The sequence below is a fragment of the Diaphorina citri genome, unplaced genomic scaffold (assembly GCF_000475195.1).
Source record: "Diaphorina citri unplaced genomic scaffold, Diaci psyllid genome assembly version 1.1 scaffold1722, whole genome shotgun sequence".
Lineage (NCBI taxonomy): Eukaryota > Metazoa > Arthropoda > Insecta > Hemiptera > Psyllidae > Diaphorina > Diaphorina citri.
The window spans coordinates 22,812-29,658 of record NW_007379148.1 but is presented as its reverse complement, the minus strand read 5'-3'; the positions used below and the strand labels follow the sequence as shown (position 1 = coordinate 29,658).

Below are 6,847 nucleotides of genomic sequence, written 5' to 3'. Positions count from 1 at the left end.
TGTGTTGCCTGCGAGGGAGCTTTGCTCGGGACATTTGATGTGACGTCATCACCTACGGGAGCGTATGCCGTGACGTCACGATTTACCACAGAGTCTCTTGTATTCTGTGGCATATCTAGGTACATACCTAAGTACTTACACACCTTGTATCTAGGAAAATCAGTAGGGAAATTCAATGATCTCTCTCTCTCTCCCCTCTTTCTCTCTTCCAACAAATAAGCTCAATAAAACATACAACACAAGCTGAACCCAACAAGAAAGTCCAACCTAGGTATTGTTGTATTTTTCGTATTTGGAAAATCAGTAGGGAAATTCAAAGATCTCTCTCTCTCTCTCTCTCTCTCTCTCTCTCTCTCTCTCTCTCTCAACTCTTCCTACAAATAAGCTCAATAGAACAGAACAGACAACCCAAGCTGAACCCAACAAGAAAGTCCAGTTTAGGTATTGTTGTATTTTTCGTATTTTAAAATGCACGAAAAGTTAAATTGGATTTCCTTTCCACTAGAACTTGTCCAGAGAAGGATTTTTCCAAGGATCAATCATCGCATTGTGAGGGATACATTTTGTCCTTATCTGATCTCGCCAGGCAGTAAACCCTCAGACCCTTTGCCTTGCGAAATTCATGGGGGTTTTTTGATAGGAGTTTAGCAGTGTTATTATGGATAGTAAATAGTATAGGGTAGGGTAGAAGTGAAGTAACTGTTTTGGCATTTAAACTGTTTGAAATTGTGTTTTTATTAACATTGGAATTGGACATTTGTTTGAACGTACGTACATCTGCAGGTTCCGAAGCACAAATCTGTAATCATGGGATTTTTGACATCTCCACTAATTTTATTTTCAACCGGAGTTTTGGCATCTCCACTAATTCTATTTCATTGAGATTTTTGGCATCTCCACCAATTCTATTTCATTGGGAATTTTGACATCTCCACTAATTATTTTATTTTCAATGGGAGTTTTGGTATCTCCACTAATTTTATTTCATTGGGAATTTTGACATCTCCACTAATTTTATTTTCAATGGGAGTTTTGGTATCTCCACTAATTTTATTTCATTGGGAATTTTGACATCTCCACTAATTTTATTTTCAACGGGAGTTTTGGTATCTCCACTAATTTTATTTCATTGAGAGTTTTGACATCAATTTGTTAATTTGCAAATAATTTTAAAGTGAAATGTGTCTGTATGTAGAGGCAATTTTTTCATGTTAAATCCTGAATCATATAGGTAAACGCATAAAAAAATTGTCACTCCCTTATATGCCCCTGTCTAACATATCACATTTTACATCTTCAATGACATACAATACTCTCCTAGGACCATTAACCAAGATAAGTTTCTGTTTTCTTCTATTTCTTGTTACTTTTCCCTCCAATTTCCTTTTTTTCTCGACGTTTTACTTTCTATTACAATAAGTAGGTTTAGCTTGTTATGTATATTAATTAGAAAATTAATAAATAAATGCAGTTTCTTTGTGTTATTATGTCACAACTTTGGTGCTCACTGCAGCATTGAGAAAATAATGACAATAATGTTTGGAAGATTTGAGTTCTTGGAACTTATTTACAGCTAAAATTATCTCAAGTCTCGCGCGTTAAGTTTATAAGCCGTATAAGATTTTTACTTTCTATTTTATGTTGTATTATTTTCTGATTATTATGAACAGACGCGCACTTGACGTAACACCTACATAACAGCTTTGAATGAACTTTGTACACAAATAGGTAAGTTTGTTGTTATGATGCAAACTTTGGAGGGTCGGGGAAGTTAGATATAACCTGTGGCCCATTATGTCTCTGCAATGGCCCTCCTATCTTCACGTAGGCCGGCGATTAGCCATCCTAAAAAGTAATGGAAAGAATGTTCAAAACACCAAAAAACAATGATATCCCCCCAATAAAACACTTTTTGGTTAAAAACAAACGCCAAGAGATGAAAAAAAAAAAAAAAACGATATCGGCCGAAAATAATATCAAGTTGAATAGGTAAATTAGGTAGGTACTTTCGATAAAAGGTAACTAGGAACTTCCTTTCTGATCTTCAGAGAAGTAAAAGGCCGTCGCGCTTTGAAAATAGCATGTGACCCAAAAAAAGGCAAAACAAAAATACTCCAAATCCGAACCATAAAATATCGTGAAAATATTTTCACGTTCGTGAACCTGGCAATGTTAGGGGACTATTAAATGCTGAATAAATACAGTCGAAACCTCGCAGTTATGCAGTCGTGTCCCCTTCTACTTCTTGCTGTAAACCCACCTGTCCAGAAGTTTCAGCCCCCGCAGACATTATTTCTTCAGGAAAACTTTTAAGTATAGCTTCTGAAAAAACGGTGATATTATATGCGAATGTTTCTTTTTCTCGTCATCAGTTTCTCTGTGATCACGTGAAATTGGACACACATTCATATTGCCTGATTGCTCGAAAATCCAAATTATAGGCCGATATTTTTAGTACCTATATTACTACATTTGGGGGGACCTGAATAAATCGGCGAATTTCAACCTAAAGAGACAAGGTTCGTTATCGGAATGGCTGGCTTTCTATTATCCAGTCTTCCCTCTCCCCGCTTTCGGGATGAGACCCTACCAGTTACATTTCCCTTTCTATCCCACCTTTTGAAAAAAACGGTATCCATAAAGCATTCTATTTTCAATCAACACATCGCTGGATGTTCCTCGCACCATGCATGCTCTTAATCCCCTTGCACGTGCCTTTGAGTTTATATCGTACTAGAATGTAATTTCTAAATAACCCAAAGTATACGGTCTACGCTCTACCTAGGTACAAGTAATTTCTACATAGCCCGAGCTAAAAGTTGCCCGAGCGCCCAAATCCGACGAAAAACTAATTCCCCACTTCATACATAATTTGTGCGAAAAGATCAGGTTTACCCCCCTCCCTCCAATAAGGGGAGAGACACCTCATAATGGTCGGGAAGAATGGTGGAACCCCATAAAGGTCGGGGAGGAGGGAAGACACACCTCATAATGGTCGGGGTCGGGATTTCGGGAAGGAGGGTGGTGGAACCCAAGAATGGTCGGAGGGACAAAAAGGACATAACAAGGAAGGTAACATTGTAATTAACAAGAGAAAAAGAGATGGGAGAACCTTTTTATGCAAGTCTTTTATATACAGGGTGTCTAGTTCTCTACAGTGTCCATCGAAATCTGGTTCGTCTGGGACTCTTGGCCAGGGATCGAGGTTTTTCTTTAATTTCATTTGATTAAGTTGTTGATTTGATACAGTCATTTTTTGTTCAAATGGAACATCAGAATTCAGACCAAATTGAAAGAACCTTTGACAGAAACTCGTTTTTTGGTCAGACCAAAAATCGCCGCGGTTTCGAGATTTCGTCACACCTCTCTTGTGGCGCCCTTATTCTCCAGCTTCACTTTCACCAAATTGCTTTCTAATCTCATTTTCTCGCCCTGAAACTTCATCGCTGCATAAAACTAAGAGTTTCTCCATTGATTTTACCTCAAATACTTTCCAGAGAATGGACATTTCAGTTTGTATAAATAACTGGGTACATTAACACTAATAACACTATTAACAATGTCCCTAACCTATCCAGTCTATAGCAGGGCTGGATCCACAGGGGGAACCTCATTTCCCGGCCCGGAATCTTCAAGGAAACCCGGAATCAGCAGTCTCGGAACCAGCCCTGCTGGGGGGTCCTAAGCGAATTCTCAGGCCCAAATGTTACCTCTTGGTTTCCTCTTCATGGGATAGTATATGAACCCACAGCTTTTCTCTGGAATAAATCGGAATGTGCTGACTCTTTAGAGGTGCTGCAGGTGAATTTTGGAGGAACTGAGGAGGTTGAAATATACCCGTGAGGGTGCTTCTAGGTTCAATCAAGGCTCGGGGATAGCAGCCTAACTCCAAACACAAAAAGTCCACTCTCAGTCTTAGGTATAGGGGCCCTAAAGGATGGGTTAAGATTTAACGAATCTAGCACCGAGGCCCTGTTAGGTTTAAACACGGCCCTGGTCTACGATGACCGATGACATTTGAAGTGGTAATGTCCCTTCCCAACATATTCCATCTTCCTCTTCAACCACCTTTGCTTCCACAAACTTCGCTATTTACAAAAGTTCCTTCAAAAAGGAATCTAAGTTGTTATCAAAAGCACACAATTTAATCGATCCTTTGTCGACATGTCTAGACTCATTCATTCTGATGATACCACCTAATCTTTTGTTTCGGGAATATTTTGACGAAATGCTTAAATTTAACTATATCGCCCCTTACAATACGAAGGGGCGTAAGCCACAAAATTTTTCAGGAGATAACTTTTTATGTGATGAACTGATGAGAATATGGGTTATGCCAGTTTCGAAACTATAACTCAGGATTGTGTAGGAGGTGTGTCCACACATAGACGACCGGCCGTCGATCGATGTCGACTGAACCGTCCACACTGCGTCGACAACATAGAGTCACCTCGTCGATCGACGGCTATGTTTGGACACACCTTTAGAATATAGCTTTGCTAGCTTTAAGCTTTGTGCTTTAAGAATGCTATAGCTTTAAGAATAAAATCAAATTTGAAAATAAGTGCCTTACGCCCCTTTGTGTTCTGAGGGACGATATGTACATTACATAATTAGTATACGTATAGGTACCTACTATGCTTGTATGGGAAGTTCTTGTGGTTTTGAGTACAAGGTTGTGTCGAGCTTTTTTCCAAGTTTGATGTGTTCTTCGTATACAAATTACAAAATTTAATTACAAACCGTACCTAATATACCCTCAACCCTCATACATTCGCTGTCTGAAACGAGACCACACCTCAAGGACATGGAAAGTAAAGTAGGTAGCTAGACCATACGTCAGGCACATGGAAAGTAATGTAGGTGGGTAGCTGTCGAAATCGGTCACAAGAAAGTTTGACGTCCTGTGGCGGAGTTTGCTCTCGGAAACCAAGGTGCAAACTAGAAGCCATCGAAACTGTCACAACGGAGGTCTTATCGTTCCGAAACCGAAGAGAGGAGAAACAAGATGGGTGTCGCCTACGCCATCCATCTTGTCGGATGGGGACCTGTCAGCCCAAATGGGGACTTGTCAGTCTGAATGGGGACAGCCTGGAGACAGTTTTCTCTCATTGAAATTCATAAATCAAACGGGGAGGCGCGCGAACGTCAAGAGCTCAGTGATATTTGTCCCCCCTTTGTTGGACGCGGAAAAAAGGACATTTTTTTCGTCCCCTATTTTTTTTTCTTCTTCTTCTTCTTCTTCTTCTTCTTCTTCTTCTTCTTTTTTCTTCTCTTTTCTCTCTTTTTAAATGTAGATATAAACCTACATATACCTACGATTATGTTAGGTACAATGTAGATAGGCACCTACCTAAGAAGCAACCATAGGAGCTGGTTATAAGTACCTATTACCTCTAAGTTCTTGATACCTATTAGTGCATTTTGTCTTTTTAATCGACTCAGAGCACTCAACGACAAAGGTAAACTTTTTAATTATATAGATGAAGATGAACTCAGGAACGCCTTTAGATAATATTTTATGTAAAGATATACTTAGGTGTATGCTTGTAGGTAAAGATATATTTTATGTAAAGATATACTTAGGTGTATGCTTGTAGGTATAGTTTGTGTAGATTTAAGGAGGTTCTAAAAGCACTTACAGAGCTAATATGTACAAGTAAGGTAGGTACCTACATATTTTCAATTGACTCGTTCCAACATTGAGTAACCCTTTGGCAATGCCTTTGGGTTTGAATAAAAACCTCATTTTACACTTCGAGTTCCATATCTGGTAGTTTCATTTGTGAGAGACATCGTAAAAAGGACGTTTAGAAGGGTGACTTAAGGCAAAAATAAGTCGTCTTATTCCAAGGCTTTTCCTGGGTCGGCAATTCTTGTCAGTCTCTTCTAGGCAGCCCTAAAAATAAGTAATAGACAAAAAAAAATCTCCCTGGCGGGGAATCGAACCCCGGTCTCCCGCGTGACAGGCGGGGATACTGACCACTATACTACCGAGGACTGGTGTTTAAGAGTGGCTCACTGTGATGTTTTGTATGTTCTATAAGTATAGGTAAACGTACTATGTACATAAATCATAATAATGGTGACGTCAATTACCTATACATAGGGGAACATGGGGCAAAACGGTACATCGGGGCAAAACGATACCCAAACCTTTTATAGGAGCTAGGAAGTGCTGAGCTCTCTTGGATGGACTAGGAACTATGTACAGGCAAATCAATGAATAATATGATGTTAGTAATTAGTAAGTTAGCTACCTAGTACCTACCAAGAGAAAAACTATGTCTTCTCCAATTTTAGTAGACAATGTCATCTATTTTTATCGAACTTATCTTTGCAAAATAGACTATTTTTTCCAGAACTAATTAGATAATGTACTTGGAGAAAAAGCATTGCAACAAAGCCGATAGTATCAGAGAATTTTGATCATTCAAGTTCTGTAGCGTGTAATTTGTCTTCCATATCAAATAACGTTATTCTTTTTCGCAATCCAGATAAATTTAATAACAATAAAAACATTTTGCAACATTTATGAAGGGAGCGTGTCCCCAACCCTTATTGGGGACCTTTTCGTTCCACCCCAACCCTTATTGAGTGAGACCCTTTCGTTCCAACTCCACATGAGGAGGAGTAGGGCTTTAAGATACCATAAGTAGTCAGTTTTTTTATGTTTAATGTAGGTAGGTAGTCATTTTTTTATGTCTTAGTATTCTAGTGTAGGTAATCTTCTAGTGTAGGTAAAATCTAGGTGAATTTTCCTTTCAGAAAACTTGCAGAAACACATTAATACGGTTGCGTTTCCCTTTTGGAAACCGAAATAGCTCCATAATAATAATAATAATAA

General features: G+C 38.8%; 1 non-coding gene across 1 annotated transcript; it reads right to left on the bottom strand.

The window, feature by feature from the left end:
• Positions 1-5,928: 5,928 nt before the first annotated feature.
• Trnad-guc lies at positions 5,929-6,000 on the bottom strand. Its single transcript has one exon. It is a non-coding gene; the product is annotated as a tRNA-Asp (tRNA).
• Positions 6,001-6,847: the final 847 nt, after the last annotated feature.